Genomic DNA, 8,812 nt, shown 5'->3' on the forward strand with positions numbered 1-8,812 from the left:
GAGGGGTGGGGGGGGAGAAGGAAGGAGGGAGAGAGAGAGAGAAAGAGAGAGAGAGAGAGAGAGAGAGAGAGAGAGAGAGAGAGAGGGGGGAGAGGGAGGGAGGGAGGGAGGGAGGGAAGGGAGGGAGAGAGAGATAGATAGATAGAGAGAGAGAGAGAGAGAGAGAGAGAGAGAGAGAGAGAGAGAGAGAGAGAGAGAGAGAGAGAGAGAGAGAGAGAAATAAAGATGAAGAAAGGGCAAGAGAGACAGAATGAAGGAGTGACATGCAGAAGGTAAAAAGAAAACATGATGCTATGGCCGTTTTGCTTTATGCCTGAATTTCAAGTATCACCGAGGTTATTTATTATCCCATGCACTTGATTTGATGCATCAGAAACTGTAGGTTTCCCTGTCATAGGCCGTCATCTCGTTTTTTTCCAATTGCCGCTGCCGGGCGCAAAAGGTGGGCAGAAACTGTCCTACATTTCAGTCTAGAAACGGCGGCGTGGGAATCACATCCAGAACGTGTATAAAATCTAACGGCTTCTCTCCCCCCCCCCTCCTCTCCTCTCTCTCTCTCCTCCCCCCTCTCTCTCTCTTTCCTTCCTTCCTTCTCTCTCTTTCTCTCTCTCTCTCTCGCTTCTCTCTCTCTCTCTCTCTCTCTCTCTCTCTCTCTCTCTCTCTCTCTCTCTCTCTCTTTCTACTCCCCACCATCTCTTTCTCTCTCTCTCCTCCCTCTTTCTCGCTCGCTCTTACTCTCTCTCTCTCTCTCTCTCCCCCACTATCTCTCTCTCTCTCTCTCCAAGTTCATTTCCAAAACATGACTGCACTACCCCCCTCTGTCTCCCTCTCCCTCTCTCTCTCGGAAATAAATATGACTATAAGCCCTACACGAAACTGGTTTAACGTTCAATCAAAATGTCAATAGGGCATAGGCATATCCATTCATAAATTCATATAGGGTGAATATCCTCATTGGTTTATGCACCTACACATAATTGGTAACAAAACAGGCATTCGAACCAGACATATTAACTCTCTGCTCATACAGATGTTATACACGGAAACAGGTACGAGGATCCAGTACCTGGATTAACCTACAACAAAATATTAGAGACATCTCCAATCTGATTTCTTTCAAAAGGAAATTGAAGTTTCTTTTGAATTGCCAATGGCATCTAATAATTAAATGAAAAGCCAAACTATGTACCATTATTTCTAATGATGTGGCCAATTTATTTGATCTTATTTTATAATTCCCATACGAATGAATTGATATTATCTCCATTTTGCCTTTCTCTTTCTCTCTCTCTCTCTCTCCATCATTCTCTCTCTTTATGCCTCTTTCTCTATCTCTATGTGTGTGTCTCTCTGTCTGTCTCTCTCTCTCTTAATCTATCAATCTCTCTCTACCTCTCTCTCTCTATTCAGTCATTAATATTTCTTTATATTTATTATCCGCATATTTTCACTTTCCCCTAACTGCATTCATTTAATGTCTGTTACAATGAACACGAAGCAACAGCAATACAATTACTCAAATATACCAAGTGATTAATGCAAGGCATTTTCACTCTTGATAATAAGAAATATGCCTTCATCGCAACTCGCTGTTCGCACGGTAAAAGCGATTTCGAGCAGTGTCCGAATGCAATCATATGATAAATACTCGATTTTTGAAGACCTACAGTCAAAATAATATTCACGGATAATCTAAAAATATAACTCCCTTTTATAAGGTATATACAACATCTAAAACGTTTTGTTTTTATGAAAGTAATAAGCTTTATATACACGAAGCTGAAGCCAACGGATTCTTTTCGGGACAAAGTGTTTACGACTGGAAATAATGCAAATTTACATAGTGTTTGCATTTTTTTTTTTTTTTTTAGCTTGTAAATAGTTTTTTCCTTGAAGTACTATTGCAAAGAGATGTGAAAGTTGTAAGAGTACAATAAGCACCGGTGACAGTTGCCTGTTTAGCGATTTTTTTCTTCCCTTAATTAAAAATAATTTATTCTAACTGGCACCTGATCTAACGCTCAGTGAAGGGCTCTGGGGAAGAAATACTGTCACGCATGCGCAGAAGCAAGGGGGCCGAGCTTGTTCTTGACCAGGAGATGGGCTCCGCCTCTAGAAACGATGACATGATCCCTTAATGTCAGGCACCAAAACCCGGACGCGAACTCGTCGCGTCCGGCTTTTACCCCGGACGTCCCGGGTTAAATTACAAAGAAGATGACGGCCATACATTCAGCAACAAGTGCATGCCACACAAAGAGGCATTAAAAAGGAGAAAAATATTGCAGTTACCAGTTTTCATAAGTGACTGGGAATCCAAAAGAATAAAGAGAAAAAAACTCTTATCATTTAAGATATCGAGTTTTGGGCTTTAACTACAGAACTTTGCAGCAGATGGTAGTATACCAAGACTGACGGTACAGGTGCATGTCCTTTCTTTTCGAGGAATGTGGCAATGTGTGATCCAGATTATCTTCCGCCATTGTATCAGTAGTCGCTGCAGGGAAGGTCAAGCCGTAGGTTGTTAGAAGCTGACTCGATGAAAGTTCAATGTTCTAATGATGTGAGATCCATCTATTAGCCGGGAGGGGGATAAGACTATACAGAGTTTTAAAATCGTTCATATGTATTATGCACATCTTTGGCTACCCAAAATCTGAGATATAGCCATACTGGGGATGGTATAGATACAAACAAAAAACGTACACCGCCTTATATGTGGTGTAACTCGATATCGTACATATCTGAGAAACAGAAAATACATATATACTTATATGTACTTATATAAACTTATACTTTATACAAGCGCGTCGTGTTTTCTTGTGATTACAAACATATCTTTGGTTAAGTTTTCCAATAGCAATAAAGCAAAATGTTAAAAAAGAAAGAAAAAAAAAAGGTCGACCACAATGTAGGCGGCCTTTGACTTTCAAATTAGAATTGAATTTGTTTCAGCGGAAACTGTTTCTACCAAAGGCTGAAAAAAATATTCAAAGAAGAATGCAAGTGAGACTAAATTGTTCATGCTTTTCATCTCGTTTCCCAGTTTTCTTACAGGAATTTTAAAATATTGGTTGCTGCTTGGACATATCGGTTGCACTTCGATTCACACGTAGGCTGAACTAGAATTGACGTGATCAGTTATTTGTTTGTCCAAAGACCGAACCATACGAAGCTTATTCATTGATCAATTTATATTTGTTCAGATATGAAGGATCTGCCTTACATGTATAAGTCATATAATTCACATCTAATTCAGAGTGTAAGGGCTTTGTCGGAATTTTGCAAGAAAACAAGTGACAGTCGTCCGCCACAAAGCGTGGGAAAAAGCATATCTGATACTTTAGCAATTGTGAATCCAACAAATGATTGCTGTGAAACGTCGAGCTCTGCAAAGGTTATTTCATGTGTTAGCACAAATTTTTAGAATTGTTCATCTGTGAATTCTAGAAATAACTTCCTAAACGGATAGTGAATATTTATGCGCAATTATTACGCAAGATGCTTCAAGATTTCGCAAAAAGAAGAAACTTCTTGTTCATTCCTGCTCTTCACGGAACTTTAACGTTAAACAGCCACCTGAGGAATCTGACTTCACTATTGTAAAAGAAGAAGAAGAAAAAAAAAATACAATCAGCTCGAAATTTACTTTATTCTGAGGCTAATAGTAGATATGATCTACCAAGTTGTGATGATATCGGTGACGATGATTGGAATACGCTGTATTCATGTACTTTGTACTCTCTACAAGCTTAGCACAGGCTACTTATAATTGTATTAGAGACAGTCCGAGATGTTCAAAAATGTGCATTAAAGATATTTATCTATTCTTGCCTACCTAGGCGGTTGACAAGGATACGCGCCATACACGGTCAGCCTTCCTCACCTTGAGTTGTACTGATGCAGGATAACACTGTCGCCTTTAGACGTACGGGCGACGCAGGAAACTCGTCAAATAACTAACGGGATTTATGATAATAAATGTTTCGAAAACGTCTTAAAGTGACCCTGTTTTTTTAATCCACCTTTATTATTGTTTACGCTAGTGTATCCGCTCCAGTGATGTTTTCCTGCATAATATTCCAGCCAAAAAGATTTGTTGTTTGTCGAGCCAAAAAGGGGTGTATGACCTTTAATTCCTTCATTTTCACTCATTTAACGCAGCACCCATTAGGTTTGTCGGAGTTGGCATGTAGTGATGTTTTCATGAGGTTTTTGGTACATTGTGACGTTTTCGTGATGTAGTCGGTAAGCCATGGTGTCACTCATGACACCGAATATAAGTATCAGATAATTAATTTTCTTATTTTCGTACAATATGGCGATTAAAAAAGAGATGCAATAACAAATTGGGGGCAAATGAACCAATCGTGGACTATTGAATAAGCCAAGTGTGATAATCGAATATAACTGTGATTTGTTTTTGCCAATAGACGGGTATCCAATCCAGGGGTTGTATCTGTAAACACCGCATTACACTAACACTAGCAGAAGTGTCGTCTTCGCCTCGGATGTTCTGTTTATATGTCCTTATTATATCTGATATTGTTATTTCTGTTATTGAAAATGCATTATTGTTAACGTAGTATGTTGTTGAGTGAACATCAAACTGATTCTTAGCATACACAGATATAGATAAGCCTTTAAATGTTATTGAAAGTATTATTTTTTAAACTGGTAATTGCTATGAAAATGAAAGCTAAAATTACTCTTGTAATATTAGCCATCATTTCGAGGACATACATACCGTTAACAAGGTAACTTTTGCTTTTATAAAGAATCTTGCACATTTCTTTTGCGTTATTAATTATAGAACATATTAATTAAAAAGTTTATTTATGCCTCGAGCTGGACACTGATAAGCATTTACGGCTTGTGATTGGTCAGGTTTCCCTAAGAGCCGCCTGAAACAGCAGCTGTGATTGGCCACTGGAGATCCGACGCCGTAAGTGATTTGCGCTGGTTCAAGGTGGGAAAAAAATGTATACGAAGATTGGCCCTAGGCTAATCTTCTATAATGACATTATAGGCTGAAAGCACTTAGGTATTGGGAACTTGAATATCTTCCATGTAGCCTCGTTTGCATTAACAAATCTTGCTTCTTGATAGTTCTTGATCTCATTGATTTGTGCATCAGCTTCTCCTTTCTGATATAATATCCAGTCGCATCCTTTATTGAAGTACTTTGTAACATAAACTATATATTTTATAGAATTTTAGCATTCAACAGTGATGTGTGTTATACTTCAAACAGAGAAAAGGGTTGTACCGAATTAGCCATGAATTGTCAATAGTAACTTCAGTTCTGTTGATTCTCTTCACAAATGAATGGCATCTGCTAACAATGGACCTCATTTGATACAAAGGATAGCCGTTTTTATCGAAAATATCATCTCCGCATGTCCGAGGGAATCCTTTACCACATTTGTCGCCAACTCCAGATTTTCCTTGACATTTGATTTGTCGAATCCCTTACACGGCCCATAGTCTACTGTATGCTTCATACATAGTAGTATGTGCACATGAGGCAGTCCTCTCTTCTGCCACTCCAAGCTACAAGAATGTGCCTTAACTCGACCAAATATGTTCTTTTTCGTTCAATCGTCCATGTGAGCATCTACTTTAAGCTTGAACACAAACTGATTTTGGGGGGTCTATTTTGCAGTTTGGATGTGTCACGTGAACCCGTTTCAAGCATAGCTTCTGTTAGTTCTTCTCATTTCGGGTTATAGTAAAATTTATGAAGATATCAGGTGAACCGTAGCTCGTACCGAACACTAAAGTTTCTTGTCGCTGTTTCATGTATCAAGGCCCACCTACGAAAGTAGGTGGAGGATCCACTGCCCTTTTCCTTCTGTGTTAGAAGTATCGCATTTCTGTACATCAACTCACTCCTTCCTTATAGTGTTCCAGTTGAATCTAAGGAAATCGAGCCTTTCAGTCTTTGCTTTTACATAATCATCGACAACGAATTGTTGGAATAACATGCATCCTTTTCTGATGTAATCAAAGATTCTTGCTTTTTCCCTGTACGAAGATGAATAGAATAGATATGATGTCAGATTCCCTACTTAGTAGAAGTGATCTCTTCGGTTATATTATAGAGAAAAATCTGATATCCCACTCTAAAGTACAGGTATTTCGGGTCTGGATGTAGGCTTCTTATCGGGGCTTCTTATCGTTATCTTAACCTTTAGACATTGTGTCTAGGTTAGCTATTGCTCTTACTTGTGATGTAGAGCTTTTATGTTCCCGTGACTGCATTCCTTCTGCCGTCCCAAGCGTTAAAGACATTTCTGGTATCTTTTGATGCTTCTCTACATATTCGACTGTCACTTGTTAAACATTTTGAGTAAACCCTTCAAACATGCGTTGTTATCGATCTAATAATCGTATTATATAGCCAGTATCTAATTGTCTGCTATTTCTTTCAATTCCCTCTTTCCTCTTTTAACTTTTGATGTTTTCTCGCTTCTTGCTCAATTAAAGGCTGCCATTCTTCTAGATCTAAGCTTTAATTGCTGATCTTTGTCATAGTAGAAGTACAGATACATAAATCCGTCGTTTGTTACCGAGAAAGGGTTGTCTGTTAAAGGTTTGAACAGATCTTCGTCATCATTCTTTCTTATCATGTAAGATATAGTCTGGGATCATACCTTCCCGTAACATTCTGTGTGGTTTTAGCGTTCCTATCTTATAACACGTGCTCTTTTCAGTTGCGTTTTCGAGCTTACATGTGGAAAATTACGTGAAAAAGAACATCAAGTTCAATCCTACAATATTATCAAGGAATCTGTTCGCTAGTGTAGACGATCCATCATATAGAGACTAGCTTGCCTTCCATTAGTGTTGGTAGTTCTCTAACCTTAATTTATCCACTAACACAACAAATGTAGTGATTCTCTTTCTTCCACGGATGCTGTCTTGTGATCTTAATTGTTAAGGTGTTTAACGTCCCTTTCCTTTTATTTTAGCTATTACTCTTGCATGTTCCTTACTTATCTTGGCGTCATTTCCTTATTTGAAAGCAGTGGATATCCTCTTCTGGACACGACGCTTATGCTCTTTGAAGTCTCTATCAGGTTTTATCTCTAGTTTTAGCCTCCTTTTCATAGACTTTTCTTCTGCCAAACGTTTCTTCTCTTCTCGTAGAACTTGTTTATGAAGCCTTTTCTCATCTGCGGTTTGCTCTTTCGGCTTCGTCGGTACCGGAGGAGCTTCTAATGTTGTATCGATAGAGCGTTTCATAGCCCGTTTCTCCTCAAATTGTTTGTTTGAGGTAGATGGAGCGTTCTGGTCGGCAACTTCGTTTTTTGTTTCATGTTTGTGTTTAACTGCATCTTCCACCCTTCTTACGGCATTTTTGTTGCGAATGTATATACTTTTTGACGTTTTGTAAAGGTTATTTAAGAAATGCATCTGATAGTTTCTGTGATCAGACCTTGCGCCGTTTTGGACGAAGTTCTTGTAGCCTCATCAGATATCAGATCATCTGAACACCTCAAATCATCAAATACATCATCACTGTATTCAAATCCCTTATCATTCTCAAAAGTTGATTAGTCTAGCTGCCAACACCTCTTCTTGGAACATCCTCTTCGTTATACTCTTGATCTACGTTCGCCACTTCCTCGTGCCTCTGTCTACGCTCCTTCGCCACTTCGTCTTCAGGCATCGCAGCGGTAGTTGAGAACCGGTATCGTATAGCTCATTCACTCGTAAATACATGTATACGGGTGTCCCCAAAACACTATCACCGCCAAGGCCATTTCTGAATCCTTTTGAAAAGGTTATGTTTATATATATGTGTGTATATGTATGTATGTATGTATGTATGTATGTATGAATGAATGAATGAATGAATGAATAAATGAATGAATGAATGAATGTATGTATTACGCTTAACATAAAATTCTATCCCGAAATCTTCAGGGGGCCGCATACTTCTAAGGTTACCTGTACAAGTACCAAAGCTCGTAGCGTCCTCTGTCCACTCTTCTGGAACATCTCTTTCAGCTCGTTCCAGAGGTATATGTTTAGGCTGATGAACTCCAAATGCACGTACCCTTGCAACAGTGGCGACGCAAGCAATATGTTGGCAAATTGACTTGGCTTAAATAATGCAATGATAGCAACAGCAGCAGCAACAATAACAATAATGATAATAACAATGTTAATAAAGATAATGGTGATAACAATAATAATAAAAAAAAGATTATAACATCAATTATGAAAAAATAATATAACAATTATAATAAAATATATATAACAACAATGATGATGATAATAATGATGATGATGGTGATGTTAATGGTAATAAAGATAGTAATAATAGTAATGATAATAATAATGATACTGATACTGATAATGATACTGAACAATAATAATGATAATAATGACAATAGTGATAATAACAATAATGATAATTATGAAGCTAATGAAAGAAAAAGAAGAAATAAGAAAAACTCATGTTGATTTCTTGACGATGAAAGAAAAGAGAAGAAATAAGAAAAACACAAGGGAAGGAGCGTGGAAACCGAGCTGTCTACAGTACACCTCACGCCTTCTCGATGCCTTGGATTTCCCTGCCCTCTCCATGGCTCAGGTCCGTCCTCTCATGCTGTAAATATCCCTAGCATAGTCTTCCTGTCCACCCTTTGCGAAGCCTCCTGAGCTGCTCTCTTATTAGACCAGCTTGCGAGGAATTGATGTATTTATACCTATGTCGTTATATATGGATCATCAATGAAGAAAAGGGAGAGAGAGGGGAGAAGAGAAATAGAAAGGGTGAAAGGGAAGGCGAGGGGGAGGG

The sequence above is a fragment of the Penaeus vannamei genome, chromosome 23 (genome assembly GCF_042767895.1).
Source record: "Penaeus vannamei isolate JL-2024 chromosome 23, ASM4276789v1, whole genome shotgun sequence".
Classification (NCBI taxonomy): Eukaryota; Metazoa; Arthropoda; class Malacostraca; order Decapoda; family Penaeidae; genus Penaeus; species Penaeus vannamei.